A 12,500-nucleotide genomic window follows, 5' to 3' on the forward strand; every position below is an offset into this window, starting at 1 on the left:
GCCCCGCCCACCCGTCAACACAGAGCTCCGCGTACCGGCCTGTCAATCACCCCGCAGCCCCGCCCACCCGTCAACACAGAGCTCCGTGTACCGGCCTGTCAATCACCCCTCAGCCCCGCCCACCCCCCCGTCAACACAGAGCTCCGCGTACCGGCCTGTCAATCACCCCTCAGCCCCGCCCACCCCCCCGTCAACACAGAGCTCCGTGTACCGGCCTGTCAATCACCCCTCAGCCCCGCCCACCCCCCCGTCAACACAGAGCTCCGTGTACCGGCCTGTCAATCACCCCTCAGCCCCGCCCACCCGTCAACACAGAGCTCCGTGTACCGGCCTGTCAATCACCCCGCAGCCCCGCCCACCCCCCCGTCAACACAGAGCTCCGTGTACCGGCCTGTCAATCACCCCTCAGCCCCGCCCACCCGTCAACACAGAGCTCCGCGTACCGGCCTGTCAATCACCCCGCAGCCCCGCCCACCCGTCAACACAGAGCTCCGCGTACCGGCCTGTCAATCACCCCGCAGCCCCGCCCACCCGTCAACACAGAGCTCCGCGTACCGGCCTGTCAATCACCCCGCAGCCCCGCCCACCCGTCAACACAGAGCTCCGAGTACCGGCCTGTCAATCACCCCTCAGCCCCGCCCACCCCCCCGTCAACACAGAGCTCCGAGTACCGGCCTGTCAATCACCCCGCAGCCCCGCCCACCCGTCAACACAGAGCTCCGCGTACCGGCCTGTCAATCACCCCTCAGCCCCGCCCACCCGACAACACAGAGCTCCGCGTACCGGCCTGTCAATCACCCCGCAGCCCCGCCCACCCGTCAACACTGCACTGACCCTCAGACACAGCAGCTGGGACAAACCACAGGGTCTTTCAACAGATTTGCAGGTGCACATCTCTGTAGAGGTGCACATCTCTGTAGAGGTGCATATCTCGGTAGAGGTGCACATCTCTGTAGAGGTGCACATCTCTGTGGGGAGCTGACAGACAGTGGGCAGGTGAGGCTGATCTCACATTACTCTCCCAGGAGAGGAAGCCACAGTGTGACACAGGCCAACACACCGGCCAACTTCTCCCACAAACACACCATTCCTCGTTTTCCGTTTTCCTGACAAGACAAATACCATCAACAATAATCACACAATCAAAGAGTTTTTATGATGGTTTTTTATCATGAATGTAATAACCTGAACGGTGAGAAAAAAAAAAAAATGTATTCCATTTTAGCTTGAACAATTCTTCCTGCAAAAAAAACCCAAATAAAATAAAAGAGTAAAACGCATACACCACTGCATTCACACAGCAATCCGTAAGGGCAGCCCATAAAACAGAATACACATGCGCAGAGGCACTCTGAACCCCATCCTGATTGGCCCAGAGGCACTCTGAACCCCATCCTGATTGGCCCAGAGGCACTCTGAACCCCATCCCGATTGGCCCAGAGGCACTCTGAACCCCATCCCGATTGGCCCAGAGGCACTCGGAACCCTTTCCGATTGGCCCAAAGCCAGGAGACTGGCACTTTCCTGTGGTGTACATCTCAGTGTTCAGCCGCAGATTACCTCCAGAGACAGATAGAGCACAAGAAACACATCACACACTGGCATTTTGGTGTTTGTATAAAACATATTTACTTCAATTATCACACCTAGGGTGCTAGTGAATAATAATAACAGTAATAATACATTGTGTGAGTTCATACAGTGATATTGCTTCTCCATATTGTATAGGAACTGTTTTACAGTGCTGAGAACAGTCTACATGACTTAACATACGTGTTAAGTGACAAATAAAATAAAAAATACATGGACTAAAACCACAATCAAAAAAGAGAAAATAAATACAATTTACCAGAGGGGATTTTTTTTTTTTTTCACCAATCTTTGTTGACAGTGAAAACACAGCAACCTTCCACTGCTAAAAACCTGGTTGTCTCTTTCCAACAGCACACAGCCGCCAAGCAGCCAACACAAGAAGCCTGGAATGGCTCGGACAAACAGAGACAGACAGACAAGACGGACGGACGGACGGACGGACAGACAGACAGACAGACAGACAGCTCCTCCCTCTGCGGTCAGAAGGGACAGAGTTGTTGGAAGATCCACCAGTCACCAAGCGCGCTTGCCCGGCACCACGCCCTGCTGCAGCGCCCCTCAAAGCAGGACGCCCCCCTCACCGGCAAAACATGCAGAGACAAAAGGACTACAATTCCCAGCAAGCTGGGAGGAAACTCACACTCAACCACATGACACATAGGAAACTCCCAGCTGTGACTTCCTGTAGTTCTGTACTGTGCAAAGGAAAGGCCTGGCTGGCAATAAAATGATAAAAGTTACAGTTACACCATCCTTCTACAAGTGCAGGGACAAGCTGGTGAAGTTTGGTGAAAAATGCTTCGGAAAACCACAACAAAACCAAACGCCCCAAAAAATTAAGAACTTAAACGTACCGACAAACCCAGCATGCCTGCTGCAGCAGCTGATGAACAGGCATTCCTCTCTACACCCTGCTCGTTAGGGTCAGGACAACCCCTGAACCACCGTCCGACTATTTGGTATACGACTGCGTTCCATCACAACCCATTAAAAAGCTTCCATAAGAAATGGAAAAAAATGTTATCATAGGAAAGAACAGGGCCTTAGTTCGTCTACTTTACCACTATGAGAACCAGTATTGCAGATTTGAGACAAAAAAGTCTTTGAGACTTTGGATTCTGTGCTTGTATCAATTCTGTGAAATTCTGCAAATTTTCACTGAACACACTTATAAAGAATACTCACTACAAATGCTGTGTAGGGGAACAGGACAGGGTTCGAGACCTCTGGCAGGGTGAGTGTGTGGGAGTGGCACTGTACATTACATTATTGGCATTTGGCAGACGCTCTTATCCAGAGCGACGTACAACAAAGTGCATACCCATAACCAGGGATAAGTTCGCTGAAAGACCCTAGAGGTAAGTACAATTTCAACTGCTACCTGTACAACAAAGATAAGGACAAGGGGCTTTTATTTTTTATTTTTTTTTTGAACAAACAAACAAACAAACAGCAAAAGTCACCAAAGTTAACTATCCAAACACTGCTTACCTAGCCAACTAAAAATACCGATACTGTAAATATGGTGAAACTAGTGAACCAAAATCTAAAGTACGGATTTGATCCAATGAATGGTTTTCATGGAAGGAGTGATGGGCAGAAACCTGGTCTTTAAAGTTTCCCAGCATAAATCCACATGGAAAACCTTTAATAACCTTCCCACAGCTCAACTATAACATTCCCCATGCACTCAGGGTCCCAGGGGGCTGTCGGAACTACAGAACAACTCTGACTGCCTCCACACGGCTACACAAGAACCCAAATGTGCCGATTCCCAATAATCACGGTGCCCTTAGCATAGCACTGTGCCCTTAGCATAGCACTGTGCCCTTAGCATAGCACTGTGCCCTTAGCATAGCACTGTGCCCTTAGCAGCCATCTTAGGATGCTGGGAGGGCAACTCCGTTTGCCCCACACACAGCGTGCGTTTTACTGGGGCTGTGTACGCCAGGATGGGTTCATTGCTGCTTTCGTTTGGCTACGCAAGCTGTGTATTGTTGTTCCTGCAAGTGTATTCTTCATTTTTCTTTAGCACTGTGTGTCCTAAAATGGTTTTCTACATATAATCCTTTGTCATCAGATTAATCTAAGTCCTTATCTTTTTCCTAGGACTTGAAACTGTACTTCCCTCTTGGGTCTTTCAGCACACTTATCCCTGGTTATGGGTATGCACTTTGCACTTTGTTGTACGTCGCTCTGTATAAGAGCGTCTGCCAAATGCCATTAATGTAATGTAATGTAATGTAATGTAATGTAGGGGAAGTGTAATGTAGTGTAACGTAATGGATCTACAGGCTTGCAGTGGGGTTGCTATGGAAACCTGACCACCTGCCTCTGAACCGTCCCTACTAGTTCAGTGATTGCCCCTATTTACTTCCACGATGCACTCGATCACATTGGTGTGTGAAGTGAGTGAGCATCGTGTTTGGGAAGACGGGAATATAAAGGCGTGTCTGTTCAGCTTCCTCAGACCCTCCTGCAGCCTTCCACCACGGCGAGCAGGAGGGTCTGAGGGAGCTGAACAGACCGCATTTATATACCGTCTTCCCAACCGATGCCTCACACTCACACACCAATGGTGATAGGCTGCCACACAAGGCTCCAAAATCAGCTCGCTGGGATCAATCTGGGACGGCCGTTTTTACGTTCCTCCCGAGCTAAAGTCGCCCCCATGATGACAACACCAACTGGAAACGACACAAAACCGGAAACAACACAAAACTGGAAACGACACAAACGGGAAACAACACAAGTGACCAGTAAACGCCAGTAAACGTTTCTCTTACATTTCAACAGAAAGGGGGAAAAACTACACAGAAACAGCTGCGGGACAACAAACCTACTGTCACGTCCACCGGTGAGCAGACGCCAGGCCTTAAAGTCCCATCCCTTCCTCTCACAGATACAAAAGTAGAATTCTGATGTGGAGCTGAACACAGTAACATATCTTTTCATTTGTACAACTTTACACAACAGTGTATAGAACATCTATAGCAATATGATTTAGTTCTGTAGAAAAATATTTGCTTTGAGCAAGATAGATTTTTTTTGTCCGTTTCCGATGAAGAGAATGAATCAAACGTAACAGCTCTAACGTGACAGCATTTGGTAACTGCAGCCTTGCATTTTTTTTTTCTTTCAAGGTGCTAAAAGATATTTTTTAAAAAGCAAACTAAAAATAAACAGCATGTCAAACATATATGCTACCCGTGTGTGTAAAAATGCCCTTAGTATGAACCAGTGTTTTTTTTGGGTGTTTGGTCCTGCATTACTCAACTATAGCCCTGTACGTCTTCATAAAGGAGGTCAGAAAACAAACCCACTCTTCACCATTACTGATGAGTGCACATCTACCCGAAGAGACCTGCACAGTGGAGGTGCTTCTCTGCTCGCTCACTCACTCACTCACTCACTCACTCACTCACTCACTCACTCACTCACTCACTCACTCACTCACTCACTCACTCACTCACTCACTCACTCACTCACTCACTCACTCACTCACTCACTCACTCACTCACTCACTCACTCACTCCTGGTGTTTGTGCTACTCGGAGTCGAGAGGACAAGCTTGAGCTGGAGACTCAGTCACTCTGATCTAAAGACTCAGTCACTCTGAGCTGGAGACTCAGTCACTCTGAGCCGGAGACTCAGTCACTCTGAGCTGGAGACTCAGTCACTCTGAGCTAAAGACTCAGTCACTCTGAGCTAAAGACTCAGTCACCCTGAGCTGGAGACTCAGTCACTCAATTCCCCTGCCAAACCTTCCTGTCTGTATACACCGCCAAAGTAGTTCCGTAAAAAGCTTTTCGTGAATTATCTCACAGACAATTTGGTCCTTACATACTGTAACGCCTGAAAGTATTTGCATCTGCCCGTTGACCGGGGGAACCGGCCCCAGAACTGGAGCTGGTCCCTGGGCACTGCACTGCGGCTGCTCACTGCGCCTTAGTAACCAGGATGGGGGAAATGCAGAGGGTTCAATATAGTCCATTTTATCAATCTTGTCTGCTTTGTGTTATCTGGATTTATGTAGTCCGTTTATGCTCTTCGTCATATGGGGATCCAATAAGTTCAATCTCAGAAAGGCCAAGATTCTAAATAAATGTGTCTTTCCAGAAGGATCTGCTGCTTATTCCTCCAGTGAAAGGGCGGCTGCACTGGCACCAGACTGCAGAGCTCTCTGAGATACTAAAAGCCTGTGTCATCGTCACATATTTGGTCCCATTTGTTTTTCCGCACACAAAAACCACGGAGCGAAACAAAGGATAAACTCCATGGCAGGAAGGGAATACAGAACGTGTGAAACGGCCGCAGAATCAGTCAGGAGGACAATCCATCTTTCATCCATCACAGCAGACGGGACTACAGCACAGCTACCCGCTGAAGCACAGCAGGAAATGCTTTTGGTTTGAAACCAAACTAAGAAAGGCAGCGAGCTTCACCTGTGTGGTCTGGAGGAGCGTCACCTGTGTGGTCTGGAGGAGCGTCACCTGTGTGGTCTGGAGGAGCTTCACCTGTGTGGTCTGGAGGAGCTTCACCTGTGTGGTCTGGAGGAGCGTCACCTGTGTGGTCTGGAGGAGCTTCACCTGTGTGGTCTGGAGGAGCTTCACCTGTGTGGTCTTGAGGAGCTTCACCTGTGTGGTCTGGAGGAGCGTCACCTGTGTGGTCTGGAGGAGCTTCACCTGTGTGGTCTGGAGGAGCATCACCTGTGTGGTCTGGAGGAGCTTCACCTGTGTGGTCTGGAGGAGCTTCACCTGTGTGGTCTGGAGGAGCATCACCTGTGTGGTCTGGAGGAGCTTCACCTGTGTGGTCTGGAGGAGCTTCACCTGTGTGGTCTTGAGGAGCTTCACCTGTGTGGTCTGGAGGAGCGTCACCTGTGTGGTCTGGAGGAGCTTCACCTGTGTGGTCTGGAGGAGCATCACCTGTGTGGTCTGGAGGAGCTTCACCTGTGTGGTCTGGAGGAGCTTCACCTGTGTGGTCTGGAGGAGCATCACCTGTGTGGTCTGGAGGAGCTTCACCTGTGTGGTCTGGAGGAGCTTCACCTGTGTGGTCTGGAGGAGCTTCACCTGTGTGGTCTGGAGGAGCTTCACCTGTGTGGTCTGGAGGAGCATCACCTGTGTGGTCTGGAGGAGCTTCACCTGTGTGGTCTGGAGGAGCATCACCTGTGTGGTCTGGAGGAGCTTCACCTGTGTGGTCTGGAGGAGCTTCACCTGTGTGGTCTGGAGGAGCTTCACCTGTGTGGTCTGGAGGAGCTTCACCTGTGTGGTCTGGAGGAGCTTCACCTGTGTGGTCTGGAGGAGCTTCACCTGTGTGGTCTGGAGAAGCGGTTTTAAACCCAGAACGCACCGCTGGCTGCACACCAGGTGTGCCAGCTGAGCAGCTCAGTCAGGTCACCATCGGGTGACAATTAGGCAACTAACGGAACACTGCAGCGTAGCACAACAGTGAAACTACGTATTTATTAATTTATGTTTCATTTTGAAAGCTGTCCACAGTGCCCAGGCCCTACAGAGTACTACATCACTCTGCCCCGGCTGTGGGAGAGGTGTAGGGGGCAGCATGAGGCAGCAGGGGGCGCCAGAGGCTAATACCCAAACAGTAAAAGGCAGGAGCCGTACTCTGTGCTGGACTATGGGGCTGGACAGAAGCTGTGCTTGGTTTGCAACCATGTGTGAAAGACTACATTTCCCAGAGTGCCGTGTGGTACTCCCCTCTTACAGAGTCATGGTAAGGGTGAAATGGTGGCTTACACAACGTGTCTGTGCCAAACTGCAGCTAAGCGCCTGGTTAACCGTAAACGTCAGGAGCAGGCAACATACAGGCTCTGACTTTGTGAGGTAAATCCATTATTTTATGTCTTACTGGAAATGTGACCTAGTTTTGGCTCTCAGTAAAGACACAACACAGGCCAGCAGTGTGTGTCATCAATCTCAAAGTTTTCCTGGTTATTCGTTTACATGAGCTGTCATTTAGAGCCACATTCTGTGACAGAAACAGCAGCTGATAAAGGTTCATGTCTTGCAGCATTTTATTGTGGTCTCATTTATTAATGAATTGGTGCATCCTGGCCAATTAGCTGATTGAGCCAGGGTAACTGGTGGCAGCAAAATCCTGCATACATCATCCCTCCAGGACTGGAGTTGCCCATCCCGGCTCTAGAGTGCTCTTGGAAGCCATTTTGTGGTTCCCCCATTTTACCATGAACCCCTCACAGAACCCTCGCGTGATGCAGGAACATTCTGGCGTGTGTTTGAGCTGTGTGTGTGTTCTGTGTGTGTGTGTGTGTGTGCAGAACTGTGTTTGAGCGGAGCCAGGTCCTGCACAGAGCCACAGAGGGTCAGACAGACTGGTCTACAGGGTATGAGCTGGTCAACCAGCATGCTCAAGCTGGTCATAAGCTGGTCTAGCTGGGTATGAGCTGGTCAACCAGCTAGTGCTGGTAGCTTGTCTGAGCTGTCTGAAAACAGCTTGAGCTGGTCAAACCGAGTCAAGCCGGGAGCTTTTTTTGGCAGAAAGGACACAGGAAGTGCTTTTGTCATTTCCCACCACGAGTGGGGGTCAAGTGCCTTTCAGGGGGTCGATCGAACTGAGATCCAACTGCTTCAGCGGGGGGGTCGGTCCTCAGAGAAGACCATGTGCATTTTCTCAATTCAGCAAAATACTGAGTCCGTTCACACTTCTGTCCTTCTGTTCACCTGCCTGAGGCATCAAAACGACCAATCAGATCAGTGAGCTCCACTCTCTAAAACACCAGTAACACTCACAGGCGAGACCATTAACCACAGGCGAGACCATCAATCTAACGCCAGAATACAGGAAGCGCAAAAACAACTCCGTTACTAAGAGCGTCTGCGTGTCCGAAGACCAGAATGTGAGAGCCAATCAGTATGCAGATATAGCCCAGCCCCCTTATGGTAGGAGCCAATCAGCAGGCAGTTACAGTCCCAGTCACAAGGAAGAGCAAATCAGCACAGACACGGCCCCCGAGCAGGCAAGGAGGGCCAATCAGCACACAGACACGGCGCCGAGCAGGGAAGGAGGGCCAATCAGCACACAGACACGGCCCTGAGCAGGGAAGGAGGGCCAATCAGCACACAGACACGGCCCCGAGCAGGCAAGGAGGGCCAATCAGCACACAGACACGGCCCCTGAGCAGGGAAGGAGGGCCAATCAGCACACAGACACGGCCCTGAGCAGGGAAGGAGGGCCAATCAGCACACAGACACGGCCCTGGGCAGGGAAGGAGGGCCAATCAGCACACAGACACGGCCCCGAGCAGGGAAGGAGGGCCAATCAGCACACAGACACGGCCCTGAGCAGGGAAGGAGGGCCAATCAGCACACAGAAACGGCCCTGAGCAGGGAAGGAGGGCCAATCAGCACACAGACACGGCCCTGAGCAGGGAAGGAGGGCCAATCAGCACACAGACACGGCCCCGAGCAGGGAAGGAGGGCCAATCAGCACACAGACACGGCCCCGAGCAGGGAAGGAGGGCCAATCAGCACACAGACACGGCCCCTGAGCAGGGAAGAAGGGCCAATCAGCACACAGACACGGCCCCTGAGCAGGGAAGGAGGGCCAATCAGCACACAGAAACGGCTCTGAAGGAAGTGGACAGTCCAAAACATGGATAACTACACAGAAGGTGAAATGAAATTCAGCGTATTGACTCGATTCTCAACCAAAAAACTGCACTGCAGACACTGAGGTGATGAGTCCAGCGCAAACAGCAGCAACATTAACCTGTGAGCAGTGAGGTACGCACACTGCAGACACCAGGGTTCCGCCACGCAGTTCAGAAGACACACCACACCGTCTAAATAATCTTCAGAATGCACTGATATACACGTATGACCGCTAAAACCTGATCCAGTACTGCCTGCAGTCTATCAATCTAAAACACGTAACATGCCCAAATTATGATTATAATCCCTTCCATGATAAAAATGGAAAAAATAAAATAAAATAAAATTAAAAATCCAATCAAATAAAACACATAAAAAATACAGCACCTATAAATAAGCAGAAGATCTGGATATGTTTTTGTGGATATGGCAATAAGAGGAATAAGTAGATATGTTGAAAGAAGCCACATCGCTGATACAACATCTTAATGGGAGAGGCGCACTCAGAGAGTGCGTATACTGCAGTAACATACGAGTGATCCCACAAACATATAAAAACACAGCCACGCTGCGCACACACACACACACACACACACACACTCGCACTACCTCACACGCGTGCACGCGCGCACGGGGGGAGGCAGAGGGCAGGGCAGCGCTGAGTGCATTTGGGGGTGAAGTGGAGCACATAAAGAGGATTGTTGTGTTGTGCACATGTACTGCGTTTGGGGAGCCGGTCTGACCTGAAAAAGGACCGTCAGGTAATGACCATCACTTTCACCCCGTAATTCCTCCCTGTTTTCGGGGAACAGCTTTAGTTTTGTGAGACACTTCATTGTGAATTTGGACTGGTCTGAGGTTTTGCAGACTCCACAGTAGAGGGTGGGGAACTTTGGCATCGCACAGTTATTAACTGGTGTCTGTGGGCGACCCGTGTTCACTGCACACAGACACAGTGTTCACTGCACACGGACACGCAGTGCTCACTGCACACGGACACGCAGTGTTCACTGCGCAGACACGCAGTGTTCACTGCACACAGACACGCAGTGCTCACTGCACACGGACACGCAGTGTTCACTGCGCAGACACGCAGTGTTCACTGCACACAGACACGCAGTGCTCACTGCACACGGACACGCAGTGTTCACTGCACAGACACGCAGTGTTCACTGCACACAGACACGCAGTGTTCACTGCACAGACACGCAGTGTTCACACACCGCCACCTCTATGGACATACCTCCCATGAACGCTGGGGATGAGGTGACACACGGTGGCCTAGAGCAGGGCGTGTGCATGTGACAGGCACAACCCAAAGGTCATTAACATACGCACATACATGCGTGTCTCAGTGTGCAGGTCTCTATCAGCGTGTCTCGTGTCTCAGCGTTGTCCCAAACCCCGCTGCCTGCCCCCGTCTCAGGCGTCTCACTGCTTTGTGTTTTTTATGTGGATAAAATGTTAAAAAGCAGGTTTAGCTTTTCACATAAAAAATATATCCACAGAGTTCTACCTCTTCTCGTCCTTCCTGCTCCCAACGTGCGGGCGGAACGGGGAGCGCTTCAAACACAACACTCCGAGGCCCAAACCTGTGATACAAACGAGCGCTACAAAGAGAACTACAACTCTAACGTAGAGTTAAAACTACAACTACCACAAACACCTTTCATTTCCTGACATGACCTTTTTTTAAATTTATAAAAAACTGTGCACTGAAGTGATCATTTCTAAAATTTTTCTTTAGAAGTTTTAAAACAGTAACTGTTGTCATAATAATGTTTTTTTTTTTTTTTTTTTTTGTAAATTTTCCTCTCTAGGAATCCAAACTTGAGAAGCTTTTAGAGTCAGCAGACTGTGCAATCAATCTCTTCTTGGCAAAAACATTGCTATAAAAATGTGTTTTTCTTTTCTTCCATGGGATGGAGTCTTCCAGGGTGCAGTGGCGCTTGGTGGCCATTAGATGGCAGTATGCGAGCAGCGAAAGGACCGGGACGTGGCGTCCTTCAGCAGACGCTCGTGAACGTGGTTTATGAGCTCCTCTGCCCCCGTGTCGTCCTGGAGAAACACACCCCAGACTCTGACAGTAACCACACACGGATAAAAAGACGTACGTGCGTGGACACGTAAAAAATAGATCAACGACAAAACGGCTGTGACGTACATCGACATCCGCTGGACAGCGTGAAAAACCTTGCTGAGACGATGCTTTAGAAAACAGGACAGGACAGACCAAACGAGGAGTAAAAAAGAGTGATAAAATAATTGCTTCTGTTTGAGACTCTCCCTCCAGGGAGGCGAGGCGATCACCGCGTGCGGGTTAATCTCTGGCATCGACTCGCCACCCCTGGCAGGAGCCGCATGGCACCCTGATGGCCAGCAGGGCGGTTAAGTGCTTTTCTCAGTGAAGACCCACCAAGTGCGTTTTAAAGTTCTCTCTTCCTCTTCTCCCAGGCCTCCGCCTGTCCCCCTCTCTCTCTCTCTCTCCCTCTCTCTCTCAGGTGGAGCCTGGGTGTGAGCCCGCAGCGTTAGCGGTTAGCGGTCCCCTCTCCCCAGGCTGAGCCTGTGGTCCTCCCGCCACCGGGGGGCGCTGTCAGAACTCCCACTCGGACGGCTCCTCGCGGCAGGCGGCCTTCTCCAGGCGGTGGATGATGTTGTTGAGGTTGGCGGCCTTCTTCTTGCGCAGGCTGCTGTCGCGGGGGGTCCTGGGGGCGCTGCGCGTTCCGGGGAAGCTGAACACGCCCCCCCCGGAGCACTGCATGCTGGGAGCAGCGGCGGTGCCGGCGGAGTCCTGCGTTCCGGCTCCTCCCCCTTCCTCCTGGGCCTCCATCTGGTCCCCGCCCTCGCCCTCCGACACCCCGCCCCCGTCCTCCTCTGGCCCCGCCCCCCGGCCCACCGTGCTGTCTGATTCGGTGCCGTCACAGCTGTCAGGAGCAGGCGACGCCCCCTCCCCTGACCCCGCCCCCCTGGCCTGGAGCTCCTCTAGGAAGTGCTCCCTGCGGATCCGGGACCTGTGGGGGCAAAAAAACTGCACATCAACCACACAGTCACCATACAGTAACCTCTGGCTCTCTGGCTGTACAGGGTCAAGGTTAGCACGTTAGCACTCTCTGGGTACACAGGATCAAGGTTAGCACGTTAGCACTCTCTGGGTACACAGGATCAAGGTTAGCACGTTAGCACTCTCTGGGTACACAGGATCAAGGTTAGCACGTTAGCACTCTCTGGGTACACAGGATCAAGGTTAGCACGTTAGCACTCTCCGGGTTCACAGGATCA

General features: G+C 51.2%; 1 protein-coding gene across 2 annotated transcripts in view; it reads right to left on the bottom strand.

The window, feature by feature from the left end:
• cux1b (cut-like homeobox 1b) overlaps window positions 1–12,500 on the bottom strand; it is a 72,812-nt gene that overhangs the window by 9,026 nt on the left and 51,286 nt on the right. The gene's annotated exons all lie outside the window — the stretch shown is intronic.

This window comes from Conger conger, chromosome 13, assembly GCF_963514075.1.
Source record: "Conger conger chromosome 13, fConCon1.1, whole genome shotgun sequence".
NCBI classification, from domain to species: Eukaryota; Metazoa; Chordata; class Actinopteri; order Anguilliformes; family Congridae; genus Conger; species Conger conger.